The sequence below is a fragment of the Dromiciops gliroides genome, chromosome 2, assembly GCF_019393635.1.
Source record: "Dromiciops gliroides isolate mDroGli1 chromosome 2, mDroGli1.pri, whole genome shotgun sequence".
Classification (NCBI taxonomy): domain Eukaryota; kingdom Metazoa; phylum Chordata; class Mammalia; order Microbiotheria; family Microbiotheriidae; genus Dromiciops; species Dromiciops gliroides.
The window spans coordinates 348,824,852-348,844,298 of record NC_057862.1 but is presented as its reverse complement, the minus strand read 5'-3'; positions in this window follow the sequence as shown (position 1 = coordinate 348,844,298).

Below are 19,447 nucleotides of genomic sequence, written 5' to 3'. Positions count from 1 at the left end.
ACTAGTAGTAAGTGAAAGAGGCAGGTTTGAACCCAGATACTTAAGGCTCTCAAAAATGTTGTGCAAGTAAGGGAGCAATATTGATCATTTCTAGCTCATATCATGAGGCCTGGTTTTACTTATAGACTCCGGTTTGAAGTTCATTAACCAGCTCTTGCCAGCTGTAAATTTTAACCTTGAAATTTACACCTTGAAAATTGACAAATGCTATGGATCTGGGCTTGTTTATTGTTTTGTTGACTTAAAGTGGTAAAGAAATTGTGAATGACAAAGATTAAACTTTAAAAAGTATGTTCAGTATACACTGAGAGCCAGTTATTAAATATTTAACAGCATACCCCTGATTAGTTAAAAATATTTAGACTATATTAGTTAAAAATATTTAGACCATATTAGATTACCCTCTGGAGCCTAAGGTTCACTCCTTTATGTAAAAGGTTTATCTTCTATTAAAATTTCATTCTCATTATCAATGATTTACATCATGATATGAATTAGACTGTCAGTTACTTTCCAACTAACAATTAGCTATAAACAAGTTCTTCTAGGCAGGATGATGGAGATAGGATGAAAACACTGGACCCTTTGGTGGGGGATGGAGAACTTTCAAAGGAGAGAGAAAGGAAAGGTAAGAGGTCTTGGATACAAAGTTCTTCTGTTACACATTTTTTCCAAGGTCTGTTCTGATCCTGTTGATCTTAAAAAAGATAGAATTTAGAAGAAAAAAAAAACTAGACTGAATACTGGCTCTACCACCTACTAACTGTTTGACCATAGGGAAGTGACATAACTTCTCTCTGAAGCTTAGTTTTGATTTGTTTTGTACCTTTAAAGGGAGGACAAAAATCTGTGTACTTCCTACTTTGCAAGGTTTTCATAAGGGAAGCATGTAAACATTAAAGGGCTATAAAAGGTGGGGGTATTGTTATTCTGAGCACCACAGGGCTTCTTATTCTTTCTTATTAGTTCACAGGTCAGAGAATAGGCTGCCATAAACTCTGAGAGAACTTTTCAGAAGGTTTATGGTGTGTAGGAAGAATTCAAAGCCAAGAAACTCTGTGGAGGGGTGGATATGAGAGAGTATATCCTGCACAGGCTTCCCCTGTGCCCCTTTAAGTAGGGGGAGTGATTAAGTCTCTCTCTGTCTCCTTCCTGTATTGACCAGGTAATAACCTTTGGAACTTCAAGAAGTCTGAATTTCCCATTTCCCTTTAGTGTCTAAGCAATGTTCTTGAAGAACCAGTGGCTGATGGCAGAATCTTTTTTTTTTTTTTGTAGGGCAATGAGGGTTAAGTGACTTGCCCAGGGTCACACAGCTAGTAAGTGTCAAGTGTCTGAGGCCAGATTTGAACTCAGGTACTCCTGAATCCAGGGCCGGTGCTTTATCCACTGGGTTACCTAGATGCCCCCTCTGATGGCAGAATCTTAACTAGGTGTGAAATATATGAACTAGACACATCGAGGAAAGATAGATATTTTTAGGATTCTACAAAGTCACTGACCCTGAAGCCTAGTATAAAGTTATACCTAAGGGGAACTTCAAAAGGACTCCATGAAAGGAACAAAGGACTTTTAGTAATCAGTGCCTGTAAGTTTGTCCCTTGCCCACGTGTATCCTCCTTGAGTTTGAGCCCATTACTTCTCGAGTACGTTATATGTGCAAGGGAAAGAGTGAATCCCTAGTTAGAAATACTGTTTTTGTAAAAAAATGATCTTGGTATACTTGCTTAGCAAATAACCTTTCTAAAAGCTACTTAACTGATAATCAATGTGGAGTACAACAGAAGGGGCTCTTGAAAAAAAAAAGTGCTAGAAACCCACAAGGTTTCAGGCTTACCCTTAGAATACTGAGGAGAGCAATCAGCTGTCCATTGGGAACACAGTCTTCTAGTACTCATAAGAGATACCCTTGAGCAGGAAGTATATATAGCTTTCTTTACTCCATCTCAACGGGAGTCCATGGCTCTTTTGATTGCTCTAAGTTTTACTTTAAACCTAAAATTGTTTTGATGAAACTTCTATCCATTGCTCCTACTTCTGCCATATATGATCGAGAAAAAAATCTAATTTCTCTTCCACAGAAAAGCCTTTCAAATATTCAACGGTAGCTGTCTTGTACATCTTCATATCATATCCTTCCCCACATATACACAGCAAGTCTTGTATTTTTCAGGCTAAATATTCTTAATTCCTCAACTGATACTTTTCTAGCATGATTTCATTCCCCTCAACAGTGAGATTGTCTTTCTTATTACACTCTTACCAATGAATGGCCTTCCTAAAATGTATCACCTAGAATTAAACACAATACCTAGCATGTTAATCTGACCAAAGTAGAGTCCAGTGTCTTCTTTGTTCAGGGAACTACCCTTGTCTTAATTATAGTTTTATCCCCTTGGAATGGAGAGGCATGTCATGTGCATAGATCCATAATTTTATAGTATTCAGAACTGGGATGAGTCTTAGTTTTTATTTATTGGAATTCCATCATTTTTCAGATGATGAAGTGTTCCCAGGGTTATAGAGATAGGAAGAAGCAGAAGCATGATTTGAACCCATAGCCTCCAACTCCAACTCTAAACCTCTTACCACTGAACCAAATTATTTCTATATATTTCCCCTTTTGGCTCCACCATGACTCCCACCACTTCCATGATTTAGGCATTGGCAAAGGAAAGGGAAATACCACTGCTAGGCTTACATCTCAAAGACAGCAGCAAAAAGAGAAAAAGACCTGTTTAGACAAAAATATTTATAGCAGCTCTTTTTATAGTGGCTAAGATTTAGAAATGAAAAGAATGTCCATCTATTGGTGAATAGTAAACAAACTGTGGTATATGGTGGTGATGGAATATTATTGTGCTATAAGAAATGATGAATGGTGTCAGAAAGGCCTGAAAAGACTTATGTGAACTGATGTATAGTGAAGTGAGAAGAATCAGGAGAACATTGTGTATAGTGACAGCAATACTGTTTTATGAAGAACTGAATAACTGAACTATTCTCAACAATACAATGATCCAAGATAATTCCAAAGATCTAATGATGAAATATATTATCCACCTTCAAAGAAAGAACCAATATTAATTGAACACAGACTGAAGCATGCCTTTTTCACTCTCATTTTTTCTTTTGTTCAAGTTTTCTTATACAAAATGACTAATATAGTAACATTATACATAAATGCATGTGTATAACCTATATCTGATTGCTAACTACCTGAGGGAGGGTGAAGAGGAAGGAGGGTTGATAGAATTTGAAACTCAAAACCTTAAATAAAAATGTTTATTATTCAAAAACAAACAAACAAAGGGAGAAAATTGAGGGCACAGTGACATTGGAATGACAACTTTGTGACATCACAAATTCTAACAATTACTTATTAGGAAAGATTACCCAAAGCAACAATCTCCTGAGGGGAGAACATCTGCTGCCAGGTCAGTTTATACAAATAGTTTATTCATTAGTTCTCCAAGATAAAGTCACCTGAGTTTGAGATAGGCTGAAAGCATACAAGTGTCCATGCCAAATAATGTAACTTCAGTTTAACCTCAGGTGATGAAATAGAGGGGAAATCTGTGAGATGTTTGCAATAGTTTCATTCAACCTGAAGTGGAAATTCAGAGACAACTAGAAGAGTTAATTTTAGGCTCATTTCAAGCTAAAATCAAAGTCTGAGAGGAAGATGTAGCCATCTACACTACCTCTATGGACATGGAAAAGGGAATCATCTTTTTCAGAAGTGTTGATTAGAATTCCATATCTACTCATAATATAACAATTTCAGAGCTGAAAAGGACCTCACAGATAATCTACTCCAATACTTTTACCTGATGAAAAATTCTCTCTAAAACATCCCTGAAATGTAGTCATATAACCTCCACTTGAAAACATCTCAGGGTGGGGAACTCATTATCTGCTAAAATAGCTCATTCCAAGTTGGGGTTCTTAGGAAGTTTTCCCTTTTATCTACCTTAAATGGTCATCTCTGTACCTTCTTCCTATTGTCCTTATTCTGAATAAGTCTTTTTCTTCTTTCATTGAAAATGCTTTAATTTAAATGCATGAAAATCACTATCATACTCCCTTACACCACTTCTTCTCCAAGTTAAATATCCCTGTTTCCTTCAATAGAGCCTTATATGATTTCTCAGGGATCTATGCTGGTATTCAGGGAGAACTAGTACCTCTTGTGTGAGGGCTTGTCAAGCCTTTTTTTTTTTCTCTGTTCATTTTTTTAAATAAGATTTAGAGTTCCAAATTTTTCTCCTTTCCTCCCTTTCCTCCCCCCTCCACAATATAGCAACCAATCCAATAGAGGTTATATGTGTACAATCCACAAGTACTCTTTTTTTTTCTTTGGTCTGTGTTCAATCAATATCAGTTCTTTCTGTGGCGGTGGATAATATACTTCATCATTAGACTTTTGGGATTGTCTTGGATCAGTGTATTGCTGAGAGTAGTTAAGCCATTCACAATTGCTCATAGAACAATACTGCTATTACTGTGCACAATGTCCTTCTGGTTCTATTCATTTCACTATACATCAGTTCATATGAGTCTTCCCAGGTTTTTCTGAAATCATCCTGCATGTCATTTCTTATAGCACAATGATATTCCATTACAATCATATACCACAACTTCTCAGTCATTCCCCAATTGATGGACAGTCCTTTGATATCTAATTCTTAGCCACCACAAAAATTTGTTATAAATATTTTGTACAATTTTTCCCTTTTCTCTTTTTCACAATTATTATTTTAACTTTCCCTCCATCCTATACCCTTCCCCATGACATTTACTCTATTATCTATCTTCTATCACCCAATCCCTCCTCAAAAGTGATTTTCTTCTGACTGCCCCCTCCCCCAATCTGACTACCCTTCTTTTGCCCCTCCCTCCTTATTTCCTTCCCTTCCTATTTTCCTACAAGGTTAGATTGATTACTCTACCCAATTGTGTGTGTTTATGTTAATCCCTCTTTTAGCCAACTCTGGTGAGATTAAGGTTTTTGAACCTGTTCTGATGAGTGTAAAGTTCATTTACTGCCCTGTTTCTCTCCCATCTCTTCCCCCCCACTCCATAAGCCCTTTCCTGTTTCTTTCATGTAGGATTTCATCCCATTCTACCTCTCCCCTTCACCCTCCCCCAGTGCATTCCTCTCACCCCGCAATTCTACCCTAAAGATGTCATCATGGGGGGCAGCTAGGTGGTGCAGTGGATAGAGCACTGGCCCTGGAGTCAGAAGGACCTGAGTTCAAATCCGGCCTCAGACACTTAACAATTACTATCTGTGTGACTGTAGGCAAGTCACTTAACCCCAATTGCCTCACCAAAAACAAACAAACAAACAAAAAAGATGTCATCATGGCAATCAGACTTATGTTTCTGGGTCAAAAAAAAAAAGCAGCTGTGGTTACTCACAGGCCAGGCAGGGTGAGAAGAAGCCCAATCACCCCCTGGGCCACACTGTAGCTCAAACAGTATGTCCTGGAAGTAGCACTACATTTTAAGAATGAGTTAAAAGCCAAGAAATAGCCAGGATGAGTAGGCAGAGAAAGCAGCAGACCATTAAAAACCTCTTTGCGGGAAAGGTAGACCACAATACACCCTCAGAAGGAGAAGATAATAACAGGGTCAAAGCTCCAACATTCAAAGCTTCCAAGAAAAAATATGAATTGATCTCAGGCCATGGAATCACTCAAAAGGGACTTTGAAGAGAAAGTCAGAGAGATAGAAGGAAGATTTAGAGAGATGGAGGAAAGAATGGAAAGAGAAATGAGAGCAATGAAGGAAAGTCATGAGAAAAAAGTCAACAGTGTGAAAAGCCAAATGGGAAAAGAAATAGAAAAGCTCTCCCAAGAAAATAATTGCTTAAGAATTAGGATTGAACAAATGGAAGCTGGTGACCTTATGAGAAATCAAGACACAGTAAAGCAAAATCCAACTGAATTAAAAAAAAAAATAGAGGGCGATATGAAATATCTCCTTGGAAAAACAGCTGACTTGGAAAACAGATCCAGGAGAGATAATTTGAAAATCATTGGACTACCTGAAAACCATGACCAAAATAAGAATTTAGAAAATATCCTCCAAGAGATTGTCAGGGAAAATTGCCCTGATATTCTGGAAGCAGAAGGCAAAATAGAAATTGAAAGAACCACCAATCACCTCCTGAAAGACATCTCAAAAGAAAAAGCTCCAGGAATATTACAGCCAAATTCCAGAGCTCTCAGGAGAAGGAGAAAATATTGCAAGCAGCTAGAAAAAAGGAATTCAGATACTGTAGAGCTCCAATAAGTCTAAAACAATATCTAGCAGCATCTACATTAAAAGACAGGAGGGTATGGAATATGATATTCCAGAGGGCAAAGAAACTGGGACTACAGTCAAAAATTACCTACCCAGCAAAATTGTGTATAATCTTTCAGGGGAAAAATGGGATTTCAATGAAAAAGAGGACTTTCAGGCATTTGTGATGAAAAGACATGAACTGAATAGAAAATTTGACTTTCAAACACAAGACCCTGGAGAAGCATAAAAAGGTAAACAGGAAAAAGACTTCATGAGGGATATTAAAAGATCAGTTTACATTCCTACATGGGAAGATAATACTTCAAACTCACAAGAACTATCTCAGTAAGGAATTCACAGAAGACACAGGTCTTAACTGAATATGAAGGGATATCTGTAAAGCATTTATGTGTTGTTCTTTGTGGGGCAGACAGGGTGGGGTGTCTTACGTCTGGGACCAGATTTGGGCTTGGGACTTCCTGGGTCCAGGGTTGGTGCTTTGTCACTGTGCCACCTAACCAACCCATGATGACATCTTTTTTTGTGGGGCATTGGGGGTTAAATGACTTGCTCAGGGTCACACAGATAGTAAGTGTCAAGGGTCTGAACTCAGGTACTCCTGAATTCAGGGCCAGTGCTTTATCCACTGTACCACCTAGCCACCTCCAATGACATCTTTAAAATAGGGTTGAGGTGTAGGAGGAACAGACTGGGGGGAGGGGGGAGAGGAGAGATGTTCTGGGGAGAGGTAGTTCACATGAAGGAAACAAGAAAAAAAGCTTATGGAGGGGAGGAGAAGAAGGGGGAAGGAATTGGGGAGTGAGTGAACCTTAATATCATCAGAATTGGCTCAAAGAGGGACTAACATACATACTCAAGTAGGTATAGTAATATATTTTTGACCTGATGGAGGGGAGGGAGATGGAAGGATGGAAGGCCAGATTTTGGGAGAGAGCAGTACAAAGCAAAACCCTTTTCGAGGAGGGTGAAGATGTTCTGCATTACCGCACAAGTATGACATATTGAATTGCTTGATTTCATAGGGAGGATTGAGAAGGGAGGGACGGAGGAAGAAAATTCAGAACACAGAATTAGCTCAAAGACCTTAATCTCATCAGAGTGGGCTCAAGGAGGGAATAACATTCACACCCAATGGGGAGGAGCAATCTATTTAACCCTACAGGAAAGTAGGAGGGGAAGAGGATAAGGAGGGAAGGGTAAAAAAAAGGGAGTACAGAGCAGGGGAGGGAACAGTCAGAAGTAAAACACTTTCGAGGAGGAATAGGTTAAAAGAAGATAGAAAATAGATTAAATATCATGGGAGGGGAATAGGATGGAAGGAAATAGTTATGATGATTGATTATAATGGCAAAATGTATGGTACCTACTTTGGTGGGTTATTATGAAGAAAATTATCTCTCAAGTTTAAGGTACTATATACAGGTTATGATGAACAGGATACTATCAGAAAAACCTGGAAAGATCTACATGAACTGAAGCAGAGTGAAATGTACTGTAAGATGTCATCATGGGGCAGCTAGGTGATGCAATGAACAAAGCACCCACCCTGGACCCAGGAGGACCTGAGCCCAAATCTGGCCTCAGACACAAGATACTCACCCACTGCACTACCCTAGGCATGTCACCACCTCACAAAAAAATAAGATAAACAAAAAATAAATACTTTGCAGATATCATCCCTTCATAATCAATTCATACATGTGCTTTCTGTCTAAACCTATTTCCATCATCTGCCCTAATACTGAGAAAGTTCCCATGAGATAGATGTATCATCTTCCCATGTAGGAATGTAGACAGTTTAACCCTTTAACATCCCTCTTAATTTCTTTTTTCTGTTTACCTTTCTCTGTTTCTCTGGTGTCTTACATTTGAAAGTCAAATTGTCCATTCAGTTTAGGTCTTTTCATCATGCATACCTGAAAGTCCTCTTTTTCATTGAAGTCGCATTTTTCCTCTGAAAGATTATACTCAGTTTTGCTGGATAGGTAATTCTTGGTTGCAAGCCCAATTCCTTTGCCCTCTGAAATATTATATTCCATGTCCTCCAATCCTTTAATGTAGAAGCTGACAGATCTTGTCCTATCCTGACTGTGCTATTCACAGTACTTGAATTCTTTCTTTTTGGAAGCTTGCAATATTTTCTCCTTGACCTGAGAGCTCTGGAATTTGGCTATAATATTCCTGGGAATTTTCCTTTTGGGATCTCTTTCAGGAGGTGATAAGTGGATTCTTTCAATTTCTATTTTACCTCCTGCTTCTAGAATATCAGGACAATTTTCCCTGACAATTTCCTGGAAGATGATGTCTAAACTCTTTCCTTGATCATGGTTTTCAGGTATTCCAATAATTTTCAAATTGTCTCTTCTGGATCTATTTTCCAGGTCAGCTGTTTTTCCAAGGAGATATTTCACATTGTCCTTTATTTTTTTATTCATTTCAATTTATTTTATTGTGTCTTGGTTTCTCACAAAGTCACTACTTTCCATTTGTTCAGTCCTAATTCTTAGGCAATGATTTTCATCAGAGAGCTTTTGTTCTTCCTTTTCCATTTGGCCTCTCAAGCTGTTTACTTTTCTCATGTCTTTCCTGCATCACCCTTATTTCTCTTTCCATTTTTCCCTCTACCTCTCTTACTTTATCTTCAAAGTCCTTTTTGAGTGCTTCTATGTCCTGAGAATAATTCATATTTTTCTTGGAAGCTTTGGATGTAGGAGCCCTGACATTGCTATCCTCTTCTGAGGGTTCACCTCAATATTACTTGTCACTAAAGAAACTTTCTATGGTCCTCACCTTTCTCTGTGTGCTCATCTTGCCTGTCTTTTACTTGACTTTTAGCTCCTTAAAGTGGGGCACTGTTTCCAGTCTACACTATCCCAAGCTTCAGGGGGTCCCAGGTGGTATGATTTAAGGAGGGGCAGGTTCTTCACTCACCTGGCCTGTTCCCTGGTCTATAGATAATGCCAGGCCAACTTGCTAATTAACCAGACAGCAAAACTTTGTGACCATCCTGTGCCCCTCCTCCACCTTTGCCACTGCTATTCAAGCCTACTTCCTGGTTCCTGGCAGGGGTGAAAAACCCAAGTTCATCCTCAGCACCAGCAAAGACCCCTGAAATATCCCCCTGCCAACTGTTCAGCCCTCTCAGCAGACTGTGAGCTTAGGTCCAGACAACACTGGTGCTGCAACTACTTCAGAGGCTCTGGGGGGTCTCCTTCCCTGGCTCAGCCAGACTCATATCATTGGTCTTCAATATTGAAGAATAGACAGCAACCTTTGACTCCAAAAAAGCAGAAGCATGTGCAGTGGCCAACTTCCCCACCCCAACCCCACTGTAAACCATCTTGGCAAATAGGCTAAACCAGGTTGAAGGTAACCAATGGACCTCCAACCATTGGTGATTGGGGGGATGTCTATCCCAACATAGGAAAACTTCTCTTGGTGGAATAAGCAGATAAGAATGCTTTTTTCCCAACAGCCATGTAGGTGACTGATGCCAGTTCTGTGGAGCACTTAGAGCTTGTTCAGATGTTGAAAATGCCAAGGACATTCACTGCATCCCAGGCCATCACCAGTCATCCTGATTTTTGTCTTGCCGCTGTACTTCGATGACTCTGGAAGAGAAATTGAGACTAATGACTTTGTGCAACTCTTTCTCACTTAAATCCAATTCACAAGCAAGTCAAGATATTACCCTATGATGGTCCCTTCACCTTAGGGAGTTGATTTGTTTTTGTTTAATTTATTTTTCTAAGGGTTATTTAAGAATCTTGTTTCCTATTATGCTAATCTGTACAATTCATATACTTTGTACATATTCATCTCTTTCAATTAGATTCTTGTTGTTGTTGTTTGCTTGTTTGTTTTTGTTGTTGCCCAGGGTCACATAGCTAGTAAGTGTCATGTGTCTGAGGTCCGATTTGAACTCAGGGCCAGTGCTTTATCCAATGTGCCACCTCACTGCCCCATCATTTAGAGTCTTGATTTCCTTGACATATGTTTGGGCAAAATAGTCCCTAATAATTGCTTTTATTTTATCTTCATTTTTTGTAAATTTCCCTTTTTATTAAATTTATACAGGCAATTTGGTTTTCTTTCTTTTTGAGTCAAATTAACTAAATGTTTACCTATTTTCTAAAGCTGCCAGTTTTATTTGTTAATGCAATGTTGTTATTTTTTTATTTTCAATTTTGTTCATCTCTCCTTTGCTTTTCAGGATTGTCATTTTGATGTTTATTGGTGTGGGGTTAATCTGTTGGTTTTCTAATTTCTTTAGGTGCATGCCCAATTTGTTGATCTACTCTTTCTTTTATTGATATGTTTAGAGATATAAATTTCCCCTAAATACTGCTTTAGCTATATACCACAAATTTCAATATATTGTCTCATTGTTGACCTAATCTTAAATGAAATTATTGATTATTTCTATGATTTATTTCTTTACCCACCTATTCTTTAGGATTAAATTAGTTTCAAATTAATTTTTAATCTATTCTTCAAAGACTCTATATTAAATGTAATTTTATTACATTGTGCTCAGAAATAGATGTATTCAATATGTCTATTTTTCTGCATTTGTTTGTGAGATTTTTATGCCTTAATGCAAGGTTAATATTTGTGAAAGTGTTATATACTGCTGAGAATTAGGTATATCCTTTATATTCCCATTTAATATTTTCCAGAGATCTATCACATCTACTTTTCTAAAATTCTATTCATCTCTTTAACATTTTTCTTGTTTATTTTATTTTAGGTCTAAGAGAAGTACTTTGAGGTCTTCCACTACAATAATTTTACTGTCTACTTTTTTTCCTTTAAGAATTTGGATTCAGTGGCAGATCCAAAATGGAGAAGGAAAGGCTGTAACTTTCAGAGCTCCCCACACCATCCATCCACATACTTCCAAATAATGCCATAAGACAATTCCTGGAGCAGCAGAAGCCACAAAAAGAACAGAGTGAGATCATTTTCCAGCCAAAGATTGTTTAAAAGGGTGGCAGTTGTCTGTTATACCAGGGAGCACAGCTGAGCTGTGCAGATCCTGTCCCAGGCAGACTGTATCTCCAGAGCCTCAGAAACATCAACGTCAGAAGCTACCTCTCGAACTCAACTCATGGACCGGTGAGGGGGTCCAGTGATTGGTCAGGGGAAGATAGCAGGGGTCTCTGCTGGAGCTGAGGCAGAGCCCTATTGTGTTGCCCAGGAAGCAGACTTGAGTGGTAGTGATCCAGTGTGGGGAAGGGCACCAGCATGCAAAGCTTGCAATCACAGAGAATCAGATTTCTGATTCCAGGTTAAAGAACAAATAAGCCATGGTTATTTACAGGCCAGGTGAGCTGAGAATGAGCCTTTCCTTAAATCATACCACCTGGTACCCCCTGAAGCTTATGACAGTGCATCCTGGAAGCAGTGCCCAACTTTAAGAAGGAGTTAAAAGCCTAGGGGAGAGAATAGAGATCAGCCTGTCCTTCAAGCCTAAACAAAAAATAGACTTCAGCCTGGCCTGCTTCTTCCTCCAAGTCCTCTGCCACCAAGAGTGCCTCTGAGAGAGTCTAACTGAGAGTAACTGCATGTGGAAACTTTTTATGGAGGAGAGGCAGTCCTTACATACTGCTTCAAGCTAATTGGCTAGGATCAACCAAATCCACTGGTTCACTGGACTTGAGGGTAATTCTGCATTGAGGTCAGAGTTCACACCCTCTGACAATACACCCTCTTGAGGGCCAGGCTGGTGTGGTTTTAATTGAATTAACTTTAAGTGAGTTAATCAACAAAAGTCAGTCAATCCAATCAATCCTCTGTTTTTTTTTTTGGGGGGGGTGCCTTTGGGCCTTCCCAAAACCCTATTATTTTCTCATGTAAGAAATGACAAGTAGGATGATTTCAGAAAGTCCTGGAAAGAGTTGTATGAACTGATGTATAGTGAAGTGAGCAGAACCAAGACAACACTGTGCACAGTAACAACAATATTGTTTAATGAAGAACTATGAATGACAACTATTCTCAGCAATAAAATTATCCAAGACAATCCCAAAGGACTAATGATGAAGCATACTATCCACCTTCAAAGAAAGAACTGATAATGATTGAACACAGACTGAAAGATGTTATCTTTTACTTTCTTTCATGTTTTCTTTTGTTCAAGTTTTCTTTTAAAAAGTGACTAATATGGTAACAACATACATAATTGCATGTGTTTAACCTATATATGACTCCTTACTGCCTGAGGGAGGGGAAAGGGAAAGGAGGGAAGGAGGGATAAAATTTGGAACTCAAAACTTTAAATAAAAATTTTTATTATTTAAAAAAAAGAATTTGGATTCTATGTCATTTGGTCCATATATATTCAGTATTTATATTAATTCCTTGTCTACAGTACCATTTAGTAAGATGTAGTATCCTTGCTTATTTCTTTTAATTAGGCATGCTTTTTTTTTTCTTCTGAGATCATGCTTGCCACCTCTGACTTCTTTATTTCAGCTGAAGCATAATGTATCTGCTCCAGTTCCTTATTTTAACTCTGAATGTGTCTTTCTGTTTCAGGTGTGCTTCTTGTAAACAACAATTTTTTAGATTCTAGTTTCTAATCCATTTTGATATGTCTCTTCTACTTTATGGATGTATTTGTTCTATTCATGGCTAAGTGTGTGTTTATCTCTCTCCTATTCTATTTTATTTATCCTTTTTTTTAACCCTGTCCCTTTTTTAAGCATCTGTTTCTCTTCTGTCCTGCCTCCCTTAATCCTCACTCCCTATTTTCTCCCTCTTTCTTTCTCTCTATCCATTTCCCTCATTGATCCTTGTTGCATAAAATTAATTTTTGTACCCAATTGTGTATACATATTGTGTGTGTGCATATATATATATACACATATATGTAATACCTTTATGTATATCTATGTACATATGTGTACATCTTCATGTATATGTATTCCCTTTTCTGAACAAGTTTCAAATTTTCAAGTTTGAAATGTTGCCTGATACACATACACACACACACTGCTCCTTCCATTGCATAGATACTTCCCTCCATGTCTCATTTATGTGAGATAATGTTCCCCATTCTTCGTCTCTTATCCTCTCCTTTCCCAATGCTTTTCTTTTCCCCACCCTTTCATCCTTTTTTTGAGATCATCCAAACAGAATCATACCTAGCCTCTACATCTAATTAAACTCCCTCTATGATCCCTGGTGATTACAAAGTTCTGAGGGGTTACATGTATCATCTGTCCATGTAATAATATAAATAATTTCATCCTTTTTAGTCCCTTTTGATCTCTCACTCATACCTACTCAAGTCTAGGGTTTAAATGTCATAGTTTCTATTTAACTCTGTTCTTTTCATTGGGAATACTTAAAGGCTCTCTATTTTTAAGAAATTTCCAGATTTTCTCCTGTAGAATTATACACAGTTTTGCCATGTGGGTAATCCATTTTTTGTTTGTTTGTATGTTTCGTTTTTTTTTTTAATCACTTAATAGCATTTTATTTTTTTCAGTTACATGTAAAGATAGTTTTCAACATTTGTTTTTATAAGATTTTGAGTTCCAAATTTTTCTCCTGTAACTTTGCTAAAGTTCTTAATTATTTCAAGCAGTTTTTTAGTTGGTTATCTAGGATTTTCTAATTATATCATCATATCATCTGCAAAGAGTGATAGTTTTGTTTCCTCCTATCCTATTCTAATTCCTTCAATTCCTTTTTCTTCTCTTATTGCTAAAACTAACATTTCTAGTACAATATAAAATAATAGAGATGATAATGGATATGCCTGTTTCACCCCTGATCTTATTGGGAATGCTTTTAACTTTTCCCCCTTACATATAATGTTTGCTGATGGTTTTAGGTAGGTACTGCTTATCATTTTAAGGAAATCTCCATTTATTCCCATGTTCTCTAGTATTTTTAATAAGAATGAGTGTTGTATTTATTCAAAAGTTTTTCTGCATCTATTGAGATATATGATTTTGGTTAGTTTAATTATTGATGTAGTTGAGTATGTTGATAGTTTTCCTATTGTTGAACAAGCCCTGCATTCCTAGTATAAATCCCACCTCATCATAGTTTATAATCCTGGTGATAAATTGATCTAAACTCTTTGCTAATATTTTATTTTAAATTTTTTCATTGATATTCATTGGGGAAATTGGTCTATAAATTTCTTTCTCTGATCTGGCTCTGCCTGCTTTAGGTATCAACACCATATTTGTGTCATAAAATGAATTTGGTAGAACTCCTTCCTCATTTTTCCAAATAATTTATAGTATTGGAATTGATTGTTCTTTAAATCTTTGGTAGAATTAACTTGTAAAGCCATCTGACCCTGGCCATTTTTTCTTAGAGAGTTCATTGATGGCATGTTCAATTTCTTTCTTTCTTTTTTAAATTTCTTTTTCCAAAATGAGGCTACTCAGGTCTTTTATTTCCTCTTCTGCCAATCTGGGCAATTTATATTTTTGTAAATATTTATCCCTTTCCTTCAGATTGCCAAATTTATTGGTATACAGTTGAGCAAAATAGCTCCTAATTATTTCTTTCATTTGCACTTCATTGTTGGTGAATTTACCCCTTTCATTTTTGATACTGGTAATTTGGTTTTATTCTTTCTTATTTTTTATAATCAAATTAACCAAATGTTATTTATTTATTTTTCATAAAACCAACTCTTAGTTTTATTTATTAATTCTATAATTTTCTTACGTTCAATCTTATTAATCTCTCCTTTGATTTTCAGAATTTCTCATTTAGAATTTAATTGGGTATTTTCCTTTTTCTAGTTTTTTTAGTTACATGTCCAATTCATTGATTTCCTTTTTCTATTTTATTCATGTAAGCATTTAGAGATATAAAATTTCCCTTAAGAACTGTTTTGGGGGGGGGCAGCTAGGTGGTGCTGTGGATAAAGTACTGGCCCTGGATTCAGGAGTACCTGAGTTCAAATCTGACCTCAGACACTTTACACTTACTAGTTGTGTGACCCTTGGCATGTCACTTAACCCCCATCCCCCCCAAAAAAAAGAACTGCTTTGGTTGCATCCCTAGTTTTTGGTATGTTGCCTTATTGTTGCCATTTTCTTTGATGAAGTTATTGATTTTTTCTATAATTTGTTGTTTGACCTACTCATTCTTTAGGATGAGATTATTTAGTTTCTAATGAATTTTCAGACTATCTTTGCATGGCTCTTTATTACATATATTTTTTATTGCATTATTATATGAAAAGTATGCAGTTACTATTTTTGCCTTCCTACATTTGACTGTGAAGTTTTGTCACCTAATACATGGTCAATTTTTTAGTACATGCCATGAACCTCTGAGAAAAGGTACATTCCTTTCTATTCCCATTCAATTTTCTCCAGAAGTCTATCATATCTAACTTTTCAAAAATTCTATTCACGCTTTTAACTTCTTTCTTATTTATTTTGTGTTTAGATTCATCTAGTTCTGAAAGGGGGAGGTTAAACTCCACTACTGGTATAGTTTTGGTGTCTATTTCCTCTTGTAACTCATTTAACTTCTTTAAGAATTTGGGTGCTATACCATTTAGTGCATATATGTTTAGTATTGATATTACTTCATTGTCTATGGTACTTTATAGCAAGATGTAGTTTCCTTCCTTATCTCTTTTAATTAGATCTATTTTTGCTTTTGCCTTTTCCAAATTAAGGATTGCTATTTCTTCTTTCTTTTGACTTTAGCTGAAGCATAATATATTCTGCTCCAACCTTTTACCTTTACTGTGTATGTATCTCTCTACTTCAAATGTGTTTCTTGTAAACAACATATTGTAGGATTCTGGTTTTTAATCCACTCTGTTATTCGCTTCCATTTTATGGGAGAGTTCATCCCATTCACATTGACAGTTATGATTAATAAAATTTCCCTCCATCCTCTTTTCCCCTTTGTTTGTACTTTTTTCTTTTTTTACCCTATTCCTACTCACCAGCATTTTGTTTCTGACCACTGCCTCTCTCAATCTGCCCTTCTTTTTGTCATCCCCCTCCCTTTTCTTCCCCCTTTCCTCCCCTGCTTCTGCCCTCCCTTTTATCAATGCCCCCCTTTCCCCTTACCCTTCTACTTCCCTAAAAGGTAAACTAAATTTCTTTATCTAAATGAGTATATATGTTATTCCATCTTTGAGTCAAATCTGATGAGAGTAATGTTGAAACAATGCTCATCCCTCCCTTCTTTCCCTCTATTGTAATAGGTCTTTCGCATCTCTTCATGTGATTCATTTTATTTCATTCCACCTCCCCTTTCCTCTTCTCCCTATATTCTCCTTTTTTCAACCCTTAATTTTTTATATCATCACATCACAGTCAATTTATACCAATACACTCTATGTATACTCCTTCTAATTGCCCAAATAGAGACACAGTTCTCAAGAGTTACAAGTATTATCTTCCTGTGGAGGCATGTAAACAGTTTAACCTTATGCAATAACTTTTTCCCATGTACATTTTTATACTTCTCTTCAGTTTTGTATTTGAAGATCAAATTGTCTGTTCAGTTCTGGTCTTTTCATCAGGAAACCTTGGAAGTGACCTATTTCACTGAGTGTCTATCTTTTCCCCTGAAAGATAATGCTAAATTTTTCTGGGTAGTTGATTCTTGGTTGCAATCCAAGCTCCTTTGCCTTCTAGATTAGCATATTCCAAGCCTTCTGATCCTTTAATGTTGAAGCTACCAGGTCCTGTGTAATCCTGACTGTGCCTCCATGATATTTAAATGGTTTCCTTCTGGCTTCTTGGAGTATTTTCTCCTTCACCTGATAATTCTAGAATTTGGCTACAATATTCCTTGGAGTTTTCCTTTTGGAGTCTCTTTTAGGAGATGATTGGTGAATTTTTTTCAATAACCATGGCTTGCAGATTCCTCACTGCTCTGAACTTGCTCCCTGCACTGAGATGGCTTGAACTACTTGTGCCTATCCTGTGGGAGGTTCCAATAGCTGACAGTTCACTCTCTTATCCAGGGCTGGGGGGAGGGGGAAGGGTGTCTCAAAACTGGCCTGATGCACCACCAGCCTGCTGAGTCATGACCAAGAGGTCTCAGCCGCTGGTCTTTGGTATGGCCAAGGGTCTCCCACTGACTTGCTTAGACCCCCTCTGAGTTGGACTGCACTCCCCTTTCACCCAAGTGCAACAGACCTTTCCTGAAGTTTTCTAAATTATCTCAAGTTGGAAGATTGTGTCTCTTTGTCTTTTTGTAGGTTCTATAGCTCCAGAATACACTTAGAGGTTTGATTTAGTGTTGTTTCTGAGGGAAACTCAAGAGAGCTCAGGCAACTTCCTGGCTACTCTCTGCCAGGATTATAATCCTAGATCTTTTGCCTTCTAGAATATCATACTCTAAATCCCTCCAGTCCTTAATAGTAGTGGCTACTAAATCTTGTGTGATCCTGAATTTGTCTCCATGGTACTTGCATTCTTTCTTTTTAGCTGTTTACAATATTTTTTCTTTAACCTGAGAGTTTTGGATTTGGGCTATAATATTACCAGAAGTTTTCATTTTGAGGTTTCTTTCAGGAGGTAGCCAATGGATTCTTTCAATTTCTACTTTGCTCTCTGGCAATAAGACATCCAGACAGTTTTCCTTTATAATTTTTTGAAATATGATGTCTAGACTCTTTTTTGTCATTGTTGTTCATGCCTTTCAGGTAGACCAATGATTCTTAAATTATCTCTTTTCTATCTTTTTGCTGAATAATTTTTTTCCTGTCAGATATTTCATAATTTTTTCTGTTTTCAGTTTTTTTAATTTGTTTCTACTCAGAGAGGGCCCTCCATTTATTCGCACACATTTCTCTTCACCCTGGATCTGTGATCCAAGACTGGGCAATATGTGAAAGAGCTACCAGATGGTATCTGTTCCTGTCTACAAAGTTATTACTGGCACTCTGAACTCCTGACCAGCCTGCACCCCACTTCCTGAAGACTTGTCTCACTTCCTAAGCAAGCCTGAGCTAGAAAAATGACTCACTGTGACTTCTTGGTTTTCATGATCAGAATTTTGTATGGCACATTGTCTAGAATTTTGGGAGAGCTAGGCAAAAAGTATTGACCTGCACTCTGAATTTTGACTTTTCCCTCTTCCAAGATCCAGTTTGTTAATGTCCTTCCTAATATAAAAGTGAAGATCATTCTGACTTCTTATTGAATCAATGAATCTTCAGTATAAACCAGGTAAAGCCATCTCAATTAAATCAATCATCGATCAAAGCCATTTGAACTAGGTGAGATAGGGATTGACTAAAACACAGGTTATTCCTAGAAGTCTTCTATGAAATAGCAAATTAGTTCAAATGTCAGCATCTGTCAGGTTAAAGAAAAGTAATCAAGCCAAGTCATTGAGAAGGAATCCCTTGAGGAGGTGTGGGGGCAGGGAGAGAATACTCTGTCACCTCCCCCACACCCCAGCCTGTAAATAATTTTAAAATGATCTTATGAACTTTGGAAGGTTAGGGGAATTTGAACTTTTCATCGTTTTAGCAGCTTTACCAATATAATAGCAACTGCTATGGGTACCGTCCAAATCAGGAGCTAAGGACAAACTAGACCCATTTTGCAAAGGCAGCTTCAGGACTCTACAAGGTACTGAGCAAAACTCTGCACTACAGGTAGAGAATATCTCCCTATGTAGGGAAGAAAGGGACTTCCAGCTTCTGAAGCTATGAGTTACTCCTTTACCACATTTATACTCTAAACTTAAAACCTCTTTTGTGGTAGAGTATCATAAAATTTGGGGGGGGGGAAAGCATTGTATCAACTGTTCATACTGTGTCACTTTAATAAGTAATCTCTTTCAAAAGCTAATTAAGTCCATTGGACTAATTGATATTCATTGATAAGCATTGGAAGATAGCAAACTAATGAGATATATTACCAATAAAATACCCCTCCTTCTTTCAGGGTTTGGCTTAAAGATGTCTGTGGATGTAGCAGATGCCCTCTGTGGAGCTCTGAAGATTAGATATGTAACTCTAGAGAATGTGCTACACAAAAATATATAACACAGAACTGAATATAATATTCTAGCTTGGTCTAAGCAAGAGAGAGCAGTTTAGAAAGCAGCAAGACTCTCGCCTTTTTCATTCTGGACACTATTCTTTCTAAGGACTGAGCTAGCCATTCAA